Source organism: Gossypium arboreum, chromosome 11 (genome assembly GCF_025698485.1).
Source record: "Gossypium arboreum isolate Shixiya-1 chromosome 11, ASM2569848v2, whole genome shotgun sequence".
Lineage (NCBI taxonomy): Eukaryota > Viridiplantae > Streptophyta > Magnoliopsida > Malvales > Malvaceae > Gossypium > Gossypium arboreum.
Window position 1 is genome coordinate 47,436,805 of NC_069080.1, and position 14,201 is coordinate 47,451,005.

A 14,201-nucleotide genomic window follows, 5' to 3' on the forward strand; every position below is an offset into this window, starting at 1 on the left:
AACAGACTGCAAGCTTTTGGTATTGTGCAGTTGTATTAAACATGATCCTTTCTGACATTCCTTGTCGGTACCTAATTTTTTTTGAGGGTTGGTTTTCTTTTGGAATTTGATGACCATCGACTTTGTAACATTGGCATATGAAGCAACTTTTACCCTCTTCATGAAGTAATCGACAACTGCCAAGATAAATCAATGTATATTAGACGAGAATAACATCCATGACCCATATAGAGAAAGTCTGTGAAGAAATGAATAAGGCACATGAATCTTGTCCTTTTAAATACAGCCTAACTGACACAATCCCCTTCCATGGTGGATCAACAGTACCCGAACCTTATGATGAGCGTGGCTACTGTGAAACCACTAACATGTGTCCTTCTGACACTCGTATAAACATTTTTTTGGCGTCCACAGGTCTTAGTATCCCAGGTATCCATGATTATGATAAAACATCTTTGAATTCTTAGAATAACTCAATAACGATTCGCTTTGTCGTTGCGGTGACTCAGGCTCCGATCTTTACCTTCCGCTTACAATGTCCACTGACCCTTTGTAGAGTAGGATCTATTTTCCATCTTGTTCTACCATCCTTAATAAATCAGGAGATACATTACAATCTTTGTCATCTTCAAAATCCTAAGATCCCCCTAAACACATATCTCACCCAAAAGGATACTCTAAGTCAGCGACAGCGTCGCTTATGTCATTGATATTTCGAGACCTGTTATAGGTACGAAGGTAGATTCCAAAGAATAAATGATTGTAAGGATGCTTATTTGTATGGTATGATCATGAATGAAGAATAAAAGAATATTTAAGAGACAGTCCAAAGAACAAAAGAATATATAAAGAATGAAAGAATATTTGCTCAAAAAGATGCATTTTATTGAAATAAAGATTTTGAACATAAGCCTATTTCACAAAAGGATTCTTATTGCTTCTAGGCTTAAAGCAACAAGCGTGTTTTGAATCTTACTCTAGATTAGCTCTAAAAATACAGGAATCTCTTTTACAGTCCCATTGTTCAAAACAATCCCAAGTATGCAAGGGTTTGGAAACTTTTATTCCCCAGTTCCCTCTTCGGATATGTCATTCAGATTCCTCGATATTCCTTCCAGGCTTTTGATTTGTTCAAGGCATCGTAACTCTTTTTCCCCTACTTTCAAATATCGCATTTACTTCATTGTCAGAGCGATTAGGTTACGAAGAATCGTTGAACTTCACAATTTCCATTCAATGAACCTTTCGACCAACTTTTTAAATGTAGTGCAGTTTTCAATTGAGTGCCCCGTTATTCCCGTATGGTACTCGCATTGAGCATTCTCATTATACCATTTTGGGAACGGAGTTGCACGAGTTCTGAGTAGAATGGAGACACCACATGTACATCAAGAAGATTCTGATACAACTCCTTATATGACATCGAGATAGGTGTAAACTGGAGCATTTTTGTATTTAGCCTCGAGTTAGATCCCTACCTTGAAGATTCTCGATAGCTAGTGGTTACAGCCCTCGACTGGTCTATGTTGACCAATTTGGAAGGCATGCTCACGCTGTTCACTTCATTCTCTTTGTTTCTCAGGGCTGGCCTTTTAGTACTTTCTCCGGCATCTATCCTCCCACTTCTTACTGCATTTTCAATCATCTCACTGGACATTACTATATCTAAAAAGCTCAGAGTAGCGCTTCCTAGCATATAGTTAATGAACAAGGCTTTCAGAGTATTGATGAAAAGCATTGTTGTCTCCTTTTCTAGAAAAGGCGACTGGACCTGTGTCGCTACCTCTCTCCATCTTTGGGCATATTGCCTGATGCTCTCATTTTGCTTCCTTTCCAAATTCTACAGGGTAATTCTGTCGGGTGCCATGTCTGTTACATGGCTATACTACTTCACAAAAGCTTGTGCTAAGTCCTTCCATGAATTGATTTTAGCACGACTCAATTGATTGTACCATTTAGCTGCTGACCCGATCAGACAGTCTTGGAAACAGTGGATTAATAGTTGGTCGTTATTAACATATCCTATCATCCTTCAATAGAATATTGTGATGTGAGCTTCAGGACAACTAGTCCCATTGTATTTTTCAAACTCTGGAGTCTTAAATTTTGGCAGGAGTACTAGATCGGGGACCAAACTCAGATTCTTGGCGTCAATCCCAAATAGTAGTCAACATTCTCTATTGCCTTAAATTTTTCCTCCAACCACCTATACCGATCCTGGAGTTACTTTGCCAGTTCCATCTTTGCTTTTTCCATTTCGTCTAGATTAGGAACTACAAGAGTGTTTGGATTTCCCCCCGGATTGAAGCTTGAGCCTGTCGGGTAATACACTGGTGCCGAGGTACTGACCTAATATTGCAAGGATCTGATAGCAATAGGTTGATAAACCATAATATATACATATTTTTACCCCATTCTTGGCATATTTATGGATGATTTTTCCTTGATTTTATTGAAAGAGCAACAAATGGACCAAAAACAAACCAAATGGGCTTAAAACAGTGTTTCACAAGGCCTAAGCACTTCTACATGGGTGATCCACACACCCGTGTGACATGGCCGTGTCGACTAAAAATCAACTTAGTAGTACACATGGCTTAAGCACCTTCACATGGGTGTGGCACACGACCATGTCCCTATCGAGCCCCAGTCCAGTTCTACTAAAAAAAGGTTAATTCTGGAGTATTTTGGGCATTCAAAAGTCTATATAAACACCTTAGAAGAGGATTAGGGAGACACACAAATTTAGAGGTAGAAAATACTCAAGAACAGCCATCGGAATCACCTTGGAGCCAGGATTTACATCAAGACTGAAGATTTCCATCCAATTTCCTAGAAGTTCTTTGGGTTTTCTTTATGTTTTGTTGTTTTTCAAACTTTGAGATGTTTTCTATTATTATTATAAACTAAACTCCCTAAATACCAAAGGGAGATGAACCCTATGACGAATCTTATTACTATTTGAATTATATGATAAAAACTTATTCTTATTCTTAATTGTGAATTCTAAATTCTTATTTTAATATTCCAGGGTATTAATTCAGGTTTTGATGTGCTTAATCAGTGGAGCAAAAGTCTCTATTTAAGAGTAGATCATCTATAATTAAGCGGAGTTGACTGCACTTCTAGAGATAGGACGACATAAATCTACCGGATTAGAGTCAAATCTAATAAGGGAATCCATAGATCGAGTTAATGCGACAATAGGGGTTTTAATTAGAAACAGATTTCAATTAATCAACCTAAAGTCAGTTGTTCTTAGTCTCAAGAGAGATATTAACATAAATTAGGAGTTTCGACGGATTAAGTTAAGTGAATAAATTGTCTAATTCAGAAGTAATAAGTGAAGTCTAGGTGGATTCTTCCTCGGGTATTGTCTTTTCCATCGGTTTTTCCCAAAGTATTTTCTAAACTTCATCTTTGTCGTAATCTTAGTTAATTAGATAAATAGTTTTAGTTTAAAAACACACTTTAATTCTTAGGCTAGATAATAAAAAGATAGTAATTACTAATACTTTTAGTCCTCGTGGATACGATATTTCCGGTCTCACCATAACTATACTACTGTTCGATAGGTGCGCTTGCCTTAAGTCAAATTTTTAATTAGTTACACGACCATCAAGTTTTTAGCGTCATTGCTGGGGACTAAGATATTAGGAACGCTTAATTTTTATTACTTTAGCTATTATTTTTTAATTCTATTTAATTTTTTTACTAAATTTTCTTTTATTTTATTCTGACAGGTTTTTATAGTTTATGATTAGAAGAAACCCGTCGGGACCATTACTTTTTGATAGTGAGATCGAAAGCACAGCTTGCAGAAACCGAAGAGAAATAAAGTGAAACCTAAGATACATAGAGGAAGAGCGAGAGGACGATATTCATACCACAACCGAGGAGACGGCTAAAAATCAGGAAAATTCGCTACCTCCTGCGATTGTTGCTGATCCAGTAAATCAGAATCCTGCTCCTCGTACTATGTATGATTATGCTAAACCTAATTTAACAGGAACTGAATCGAGTCTAGTTAGACCTGTTCTTGCTACAAATAATTTTGAACTAAAACCTAACACGATTCCAATGATACAACAGTTTGTTCAGTTTGATGGTTTGCAAGACGAGGATCCAAACACTCATTTAGCGAATTTTCTGGAACTCTATGACACATTTAAAATCAATGGCATTTCTGATGATGCCATTCACCTTCAGTTATTCCCCTTTTCATTAAGGAATAAGGCTAAACAATGGTTGAACTCGTTACCACGAGGGTCAATCATTGCCTGGGAACAAATGATCAAAAAAATTTTACTTAAATATTTTTCGCCGGCTAAAACAGCTAAATTGAGGAATGATATCTCTTCTTTTGTGTAGATGGATCTAGAAATTGTTTATGATGTATAGGAGAGATACAAGGACCTATTGAGAAGGTGCCCTCACCATGGGTTACCTTTATGCTTACACGTTCAGAATTTTTACAACAATGTGAACCCCTCAACAAGGCAACTTATCGACGCAGCCGCCGATGGAACTTTAAACAACAAAACACCTGGAAAGGCTTATGAATTTATTGCAGATATGTCACTAAATAACTATCAGTGGCAAGTCATGAGAACAAAGCTGACAAAAGCAGTCGGAGTTTTCAACCTCGACGCGGTCACTATGTTATCAAACCAGATAGAACTTTTAAATAAAAAGATTGATGGTTTATATGGTTTTACTCAGGTACATCTAGTGATGAGGTGTGATTCAAATGGAGGAATGCATAACCCAGATTATCCACCCTTCAACCCTGGCACCGAGGAGGAACAAGTCCACTATATGGGTAATAACGCTAGACCTCAAAATAACTCGTATAGTAACACTTATAATGTAGGTTGGAAGAACGATCCCAATTTCTCGTGGGGTGGTCAAGGAAATCAAAGGCCACAACATCCTCTGGGTTTCAACAACCACCTTACTAGCAGGAAAAGAAACCAAACCTTGAAGAGATACTAACGAAATTCATAGCAGTATCTGAAGCACATTTCCAAAACACCGAGACAACTCTTAAAAATCAGCAAGCATCAATTCAAGGGCTCGAGAATCAAATAGGCCAGTTGGAAAAGCTGCTTTCTGAACGACCACAAGGTAGCTTGTTGAGTAACAGTAAAAATAACCCAAGGGAGCAGCTTAAAGAAATTACTGTTCAAGATGAAGAAGGGTTAGTTGAACCTGAACCAAAACCGAAACACAGATTTGTGGTAAGTAAAGGTAAAGATGAGGTGGACCACAATGAGCAAAAATCGGTAAGTAGAGAATTTAATCCTCGTGTACCATATCCCAATGCGACAAGGAAAGACCACATAGACGAAAAATTTGGTAAATTCCTTAAATTATTAAAGAAATTACATATTAACTTACCGTTTATTGAAGCTCTTTCACAGATGCCAAACACAGTTAAATTTTTAAAGGAGCTTTTAGCAAAGAAGTGGAAGTTGGATGATACATCGCATGTAGAGTTAAACGCAGTTTGCTCAGCCATTCTACAGAATAAGCTACCCAACAAATTGAAAGATCCAGGGAGTTTTACGATTCCTTGTTTAATTGGTAGTTTAGATGTTAATAATGCATCGGCTGATTTAGAGGCGAGCATTAATGTCATGCCCTATAAAATGTTTAAACAACTAAGTCTTGGGAAACCCAAACAAACTAGGATGAGCATTCAGTTACCAGATAAAACCATTAGATTTCCTAGGGGTATCATTGAAGACGTACTTGTCAAAATCGATAAATTTATATTCCCAATTGATTTTGTAGTTCTAGACATGGAAGAGGATAGTAACGTGCCTTTGATTTTAGGACGACCCTTTTTAGCAACTACTAGAACTATTATTGATGTTGGTACAAGTGAACTCACACTTCGTGCGGGTGATGAAACAATCACTCTTCAAGCTTGTAATTCGAGTAACCCATCGAATATTGAGGGTGGTTGTATAAATCATGCTACTAATACTGATCATGTGGTGTAACCTTCTTTGCAGGTAACACGTTTGAAGAGCATAAATGAGTCATGTTCAAGTAACAACAAAGGACCCATCTATGAAGAGCAAAGGTTACAGATCGAGGAACTAGATGAATGACGGACATAGAAATAGAGAGCACATGATAAACCAAAACCACGCCATGACGGACTCAATGTTTTATCAAATCAACTTATGGTTGGAGACAAAGTACTATTAGATGCAGCAGAACCTCGTAGTGCCACTTCTGAACCTAATGGAGTAATCCCTTTTACGGTACTTAACATTTTCACATACGGTACAGTCGAGGTAACTCATTCCAAATTCGGCACTTTTAAGATAAATAGTACTCGTCGAAAACCTTATTTTTATAAGATTGATAGCAGAAATGAGGAGTGTAAACTCCTCGAACTACCATGACCATGCAATGGAGAGGTAAGTCAAGCTTAAACTCTAAATAAGCGCTTCTGTAACACCCCAATTTTCGGGAATTCTGTAAAATTTGTAAAATTAAAAATTATGTGTTCTGCTTGTTAAGTGTAGGTTTAATTGTGATAGTGGGCCTCTAGAAGGCCCAAGCTTAGGATAACCCGATAGTTTTAATTAATTTTAATTCTATAAGAGAAAGGGGTTCTGATAAATTGGGCTTTTAGGAATTATCTGTGAAAAATGGATCACAAGGAAGCAAGTGGTAAGTGGCATGTGACGCCACTTGGGAAGGATGTAGTGGCGTGTGGAAGCTTGGGAGGACCTGTGTTCAAGTCACAATGACAGAAATTAAGTGATTAATTTTATGTACAGAAAGGAAAGTAGTGGAACTGAAATAAAAGTCTGTCAGGAAGAGTTTAAGAGGGTAAGGGGATTGAATAAGGATAGAGATAAGGGAGGAAATCTTGAGGAGCAAGAGGTGGCCGGCCAAGGGTTTCTTTAGGGGGTAAATTCAGCTAGGTTAAAGTGCCAGTATAAATTCGGCAATAGGGAGGGAGTTGTGCCGTTTGCTGCTTTTCTCACCTTCTCCCTTTAGCCATTTTTGCTTTCTTATTATTCTCTTTCTCCATAGCCGAACCTTTCAAACCTCTTGTCCATCTCCACCCTACTCTACATCACTTTCCTCCATTAATTTTCTTAGACTAAAGCCGAACCTCAAATCTCAAAATCCCGAAAGCTATATTCTTGTGTCATTTTTCCAAAGCCATATTCCTCAATATGTTTTTCTTTTTGACCAACATTCCTCTCCTCTAAACCCCTAGCATCTGTCGACAACATTACCCAAGGTTATAGCCTCAAATCATTATTTTCTATATCACCTAGAAAAGCTGGAACTACTATAGAGTTAGGGACTTGTAGCCGAAACTTCAAAGCTTCTAGATTCAAGTTTTACCGTCGTTTAAAGGTTGAATCTGCATCAATTCTATGTGGAAAGCAGGAAGGAATAAGTGGTAAGTGCTCATCACTCCAAATCTAGTCTTATTTTTCAAGTTAGGAAAAAGCCGAAGTCCCTAAAATCTAGGGAGGCTATCGATTTGGGCATAGGGCATAAAAGGTGTTTAACCGATGATTTATTTTGATGATTAGTGTCTTCTCAAGGTTTGGATCGAAGGCTTGGATCTTTGGAGCGATTAGACTTGGATCTAGCTATCGAATTTCGGCAAGAAGGTAAAGTTTTAAAGGCTTTTTAGGGACAGAGTCGAATATGGGTAAGTAATTATGGAGATTAGTGTTGTGATTTGCAATCTAAGAATTGTAGCAACATAATTGTAGGCAGTTCGTGCGTGGATCTTGTCAGCAAGTCGTCACAAATCAGGTGTGTAACTGACACCCTTTCATAGGCTAGATCGGCAAAAGCCGAAAAGCCGAAATACTGAAAAACTGGTATTTTGGGTGCTTGCGAGTGTCCGAATGCTTGTGAGACGTATTGGTAATTATTACTCGGTAATCGGTGATAAAACCGCAAAGACGCGCGATTTAAATGCGTTTGATATTTTGGGCTTAATGGGCCAAAACTAGGTTAATGGGCCAACGGGCCCAATTCGGTAAGAACGCTCGGTAAGTGTTTCTGGCTAAACGTAATAGCTACGATATGCATGAAAACCTTAGAAATAGTTAGATTTACTAGAATGCCCCTATGTATACAAAATTACCATTATACCCCTATGTATGCTAAATGACCTTTATACCCCTAGGGTTAATTTTGTCTGAAAAGCATGATGAATTAAATCTGTATGATGCATGCCATGAATGTATATCTATTGCATGGGGACATAGGTTATATTATGGAGGAAGCGTCCTGGTGGCTATGCCACAAATTATCTGATTCGTGGCACCGCCACAAAATATCTCAGATCCGTGACTCTATCACATTTTCAGATCTCGCGACCATGCTGCATATTTCGTGGCGTGTAGCGGTTGGGTGGGTCGAGTAGTCTCCCACATGGTGAAAGGATGGTATGGGGTGTATGTGGTTGGATATGGTTGGGTTTCGCATAAGCATGATATATCCGTTTCGGTCTATTCGGGCCTACGGGCTTTATTCGAAATCTGCTCGGCTAAGGCCAACTTATTCATCTCTCGTGGTTTGAACCGATTTAGGCTATGGTTGAGTTGAATTACACACTGAGTTTCCCAAAACTCACCCCTTATTTTCATCCTTACAGGTAATCCTCAACCATAGTGGGCTTGGAGCTGTGAGAGATTCGGACTGGCCACATGTTTCTACGAACCTGGTTTCTTTCTGGTGAACTGGACGTCTTTTTAATTTCATCTATGGTTTTGGGTTTTAAGTGTAATAAGGCCTTTTAATTATTTTTATGGTTTTGTTTTACTTTTATTATTTTATTTTACTACGATGAAAAAACTATGATGACTAAGGAAAATGGGTTAGCTTTAGGACGCGTTTTCAAAAACATTAAGGGATTTCAAAATAACACGTTTAAAAGTAAGACTTCCGCTAAACAAACGTTTTCAAACTTAATCATTTTCTTCAGATAGACATAACCAAACGGTTTTCTCAAAATTATACGAGTCGTTAGGGTATGGCAATGGTGGTGTGCATGTCTAGGATTGGATCCAAAGGGGGCTTGGTACTTAAGCAGTCCGACGGACTCACCTCCTCTTTTTCCTGGTTTCCTACCTGGTGCACAGCTTCTATTCACCTTAACATGCTTTAAAAAAGTGTCTTTTACAACCCCAACTAAGTTTTCCAAACTATGTAAAACGGAACGTTTTGAACGCATCGATGTGGCGCACCGGATCCGGTCATAACATCTAGGCCGGGTTTGGGGTGTTACATTTAGTGGTATCAGAGCCAAGTTACAACAAGTCAGCTGTGGAATGGGTCTACAAAAACGAAGATTTTCAAAAAAAATCAGTTTTTAAAAATCTGGACTCCTGAAGGTGGCATTCTGAATCTCCGGCCCAAGCCTGTAAGTATTCTAAATTTTTCTGAATATATTCTGAATTATCATGTCAGTAATGAAACTTTACTAGAATACTCTAGATAGGATACTACTGAAACCCTAGAAAAGCTTGCTAAAAGACTGAAACTGTAGCTAGACGTCGATTCTATGAAAACCATCTCTGAATTACTGTCTGAATCATAAAACATCTGTAATAAACATTGGAATGATATTAATGCATAAAAATTGTAATCAGATAATATGATATGAGTATGTGAGCAGCTCGAGGTAGAGGCCGTGGACGAGGCCGAGGAAGAGCTCGAGCAGGATCTTCGTCTTCAGGACATATGCCAGCGGCCGAAGCACCGGTACCTTCGGCAACGGAAGTAGAATCACATGATCGTGGTACCGGGGATGACGCCCTGTCGCAGGCTATGCTCCGAGTTCTGGAAAGGGTTGCCGGGGCAAGTTCGGCCAACGGAATTCGAGGATCGATTTCTGAATGACTTCGGGCTAACGGAGCTGAGATCTTTAGGGGTGTATCTGGTGTAGCCCCGAATGTGGCAGAATATTGGTTGGAGGCCACGGAACGAATTATGGATGACTTGGACTGTTCTGTGGAGCAGAAGCTGAAGGGGGCCGTATCGTTGCTACGAGATGAGGCTTATCAATGGTGGCTCACCGTGAGGGATGGAACCCCAGCTGATAGGGTTACTTGGGAGCTGTTTAAGACAGTCTTTAAAGGAAAGTACGTCGGGGCAAGTTATGTGGACGCCCATAGGAAAGAATTCCTGAATCTGGTCTAAGGAGGCAAAACTGTTGCTGAGTACAAGGCTGAATTTCTGAGGCTGAGTAGGTATGCTGTGGGAATAGTTGCTACGGAGTATGAGCGTAGCGTTCGCTTTGAGGATGGACTCAGAGATGACCTTAAGGTGCTGATTGCTCCGCAGAGGGAGCGTGACTTCGTGGTTCTAGTGGAAAAAGCAAAGATTGCTGAGGTAAAGCGTACTGAGAGGAAAAACCGTGAGAAAGATCGGAACCATTTCCGGAGGGATTCTGGACCTTCGGGTGGAGCAAACAAGAATGTCAAAAGGGCGAGAGTGAAGGAGCCAGTTCGAGCCGTTCCGATGAATGTGGTTAGACCGCCAATCTGTGGGGATTTTGGTAAGGTACACCTGGGTGAGTGTAGGAAACGTTCTGGTGCTTATTTCCGATGCGGATCTATGGAGCACAGAGTTAAGGACTGTCCACAGAGAGCTGATCAGGCTCAGGTTGCTGTACAGAGGGTTGTTCAACCCATGAGAGGTGGACCACAACCACCGAGAGGACGTGGACAAGGTAGGGGCAAAAATGGGAATGGAAATGGTCGAGGTCGAGGAGCGCCTGGTAGGGGAGCCGGAAATGCTGAGGCTCGACAGCCAGCGTTGGTGTATGCAGCTCGTCGTCGAGAGGAGGGCCTTTTGACTGATGTCATAACTGCACGTTCTTAGTTTCTAATATGTCAGATAACGCCTTAGTAGATATTAGATCTACTCATTCTTATGTTGCGTGTGCCATATCCGGGTCTTTGGGAGTGCATTCGAGAAGATAGTGAGTGGGGTATCGTGCTAAGTCCCTTGGGTCAATCGGTTAGGGTAGACAAGTCGTATAAGGATGTACCCTTAGAAACTCAAGGTAGGATCTTTCTGACGATCTAATGGAGTTCTTTGTTTGGAGAATTTGACATCATTCGGGAATGGGTGGCTTGTTAAGCATAAGGCGACTCTAGACTGTCTGGTTGCTAAGCTTAATGGTGCTAAGGACCACGGAAGGGGATGAGGTTATGGTGATAGGTGAGCGAAAGGACTATTTGTCTAATGTGATATCGGCATTGAGGGTGAAAAGTGGATTCGGAAAGGGTGTAAGGCCTATTTGGCATTTGTAAGTCAAACAGATGTAGAGGGCTAATAAAGGATAAGGTTAGAAGCGTAAAAGAGTTCCAAGATGTCTTTCCGGAGGAGCTTCCGGATTGCCTCCAAATCGGAAGTCGAATTTGGAATCGACTGCTGTTCGGGACAAAGACTAAAGTGTCCATTGCACCATATAGGATGGCACCAAAGGAGTTAGTGGAGTTAAAGGCGCAAATTCAAGAATTGTTGGATAGGGCTTTATTAGGCCAAGTGTGTCTCCATGGGGAGCACCGGTGCTATTCGTGAAGAAGAAGGATGGGACGATGCGCATGTGCATTGACTATCGCCATTGAACAAACCGACGATTAAGAATAAGTACCCTCCGCCAAGGATTGACGATCTGTTCGACCACTTAAAGGAGCTTCAGATTTTCCAAGATCGATCTTCGATCCGGGTATCATCGCTAAGGGTCAAGGAGGCGATATTCATAAGATAGCATTCGGGACTCGTTATGGTCATTATGAGTTTCGGTTATGCCATTTGGACTAACAAATGCTCTGCAGCGTTTATGGATCGATGAATCGTGTGTTCCAACCATTCCGGATCGGTTCGTGGTCGTCTTTATTGACGATATTCGTATATTCGAGATCAAGCAAAACATGATGAGCATCTCCGCTTTGTGTTACAAGTGTTAAGGGAGAAAGAACTTTATGCGAAGTTCAGCAAGTGTGAGTTCGTTGAGGAGGTAACCTTTTGGGGCATGTGGTCTCTGCAGAGGGATTAGAGTGGATCCTCAAAGATTGAAGCAATTTTGGAATGGAAGCCACCTAGGTCGGTTTCGTAAATTCAAAGTTTCCTAGGATTGGCAAAGTTACTCTGTAAGGTTTGTGGAAGGTTTTTCGTGATGGCGGCACCTCTCACAAAACTTATAAGGAAAGGAGTACCGTTTGTTTGGACGGAGAAGAAGAAGAAGCTTTTGAGAGGTTGAAGAAAGTTTCGATCAAGCACTGTGTTAATTCAACCGAGTCCGAAAAGATTTTATGTGTACAATGATGCATCACACGAGGTTTGGGTTGTGTGTTGATGCAAGAGGGTAAGGTGGTTGCTTATGCGTCTCGACAACTTAAGCCTCACGAAGGAATTATCCTACTCATGATTTGGAGTTAGCAAGAATGATCTTTGCGCTTAAAATCAAGACACTACTTGTATGGGGAAAGGTGTATTATATACACGATCATAAAAGTCTCAAGTATTTCTTGACTCGTATGAACCGAACCTTAGGCAAAAGAGATGGATCGAGTTGCTTAAGGATTATGATTGTTCAATCGAATATCACCCAGGCAAGGCTAATGTGGTGGCCGATGCTCTAAGTCGTAAAGTTGTATCTGATCTGAGAGCAATGTTTGCTCATCTAAGTCTGTTTGACGATGGAAGTCTGTTGGCTGAATTGCAAGTAAGGCCAACCTAGGTGGATCAGATTACGGAAAAGCAGTTGAAAGATGAGTCTTTGGTCCCTCGTTTTCAACAAGTTAAGGAAGGGGAAACTTCTGAGTTTGGGATAAATGATGAAGGGGTTCTATGTTTTTGAGGTAGAATTTGTGTTCTGAAGGACTCTGGCTTGAGACAGTCAATTTTGAAGGAAGCTCATGAGGGACTTTGTGCCATGCATCCTGGAGGGAATAAGTTGTATCATGACTTGCGAGAACTGTATTGGTGGCCTGGACTTAAGCGAGAGGTAACGGAATTTGTGGGGAAATGTCTGACATGCCAGCAAGTGAAAGCTGAGCATCAGTTACCTTCTGGATTATTGCAGCTAGTAAAAATACCACTTTGGAAGTGGGAGAGGGTAACCATGGACTTTGTGAGTGGGCTACCCTTGACACCATCGAAGAAAGACTCGATATGGGTGATTGTGGATAGGTTGACCAAGTCGGCTCATTTTATACCTGTTCGCACAGACTTTTCTCTTCAAAAGTTAGCCAAGTTGTATGTGGCGGAGATTGTGCGACTGCATGGAGTTCCGGTTTCGATTATCTCTGATCGGGATCCTAGATTCACATCTCAATTTTGGCAAAAGCTGCATGAGGCGTTGGGAACGCGATTGAACTTTAGTACGGCTTTCCATCCCCAAACTGATGGTCAGTCGGAAAGAGTTATTCAGATTCTAGAAGACATGTTGAGGGGATGTGTTATTGATTTCCGAGGTAGTTGGGAGGATTACTTGCATTTGGCAGAGTTTGCATACAACAATAGTTATCAGTCGAGTATTCGAATGGCACCTTATGAAGCACTGTATGGGTGAAGGTGTCGAACACCTTGTTGTTGGATTGAACTGGGGGAGCGACAAGTTCTTGGACCTGAGTTGGTGGCAGATACTGAGGATAAGGTCAAGTTAATTAGAGATCGGTTAAAGGAAGCGTCTGATAGGCAAAGGTCGTATGCAGATCTGAAGCGTAAGGAGATTGAATACTCAGTGGGCGATATGGTCTTCTTGAATGTTTCACCTTGGAAGAAGATACTAAGGTTTGGCAAGAAGGGCAAGTTGAGTCCGCGGTTCATTGGGCCTTATCGGGTTTTCAAGCGAGTAGGCCCAGTGGCTTATCAGTTGGAATTGCCTCCAGAGCTAGACAGGATTCACGATGTTTTTAACGTCTCCATGTTAAGGCGTTATCATTCTGACCCTACTCATGTCGTGCCGGTTGCAGAAATTAAGGTGTGAACTGATTTGACCATTGAGGAGGAGCCTGTAAAAATATTGGATCGAGACGTTAAGGTTCTAAGGAGGAAATCGGTACCATTAGTGAAAGTGCTTTGGCGTAACCATGGCAAAGAAGAAGCTACTTGGGAGCCAGAGGAGGCAATGCAACAACAATACCCTCATCTGTTCGGATCAGGTAAATTTCGAGGACGAAATTTCT

At 40.7% G+C, this 14,201-nt stretch overlaps 1 non-coding gene across 1 annotated transcript; it reads right to left on the reverse strand.

Annotated features, from left to right (window-relative positions):
- Nucleotides 1-4,338: 4,338 nt before the first annotated feature.
- On the reverse strand, nt 4,339-4,445 carry LOC128284816 (small nucleolar RNA R71). The gene has a single exon (XR_008275239.1). It is a non-coding gene; the product is annotated as a small nucleolar RNA R71 (small nucleolar RNA).
- Nucleotides 4,446-14,201: the final 9,756 nt, after the last annotated feature.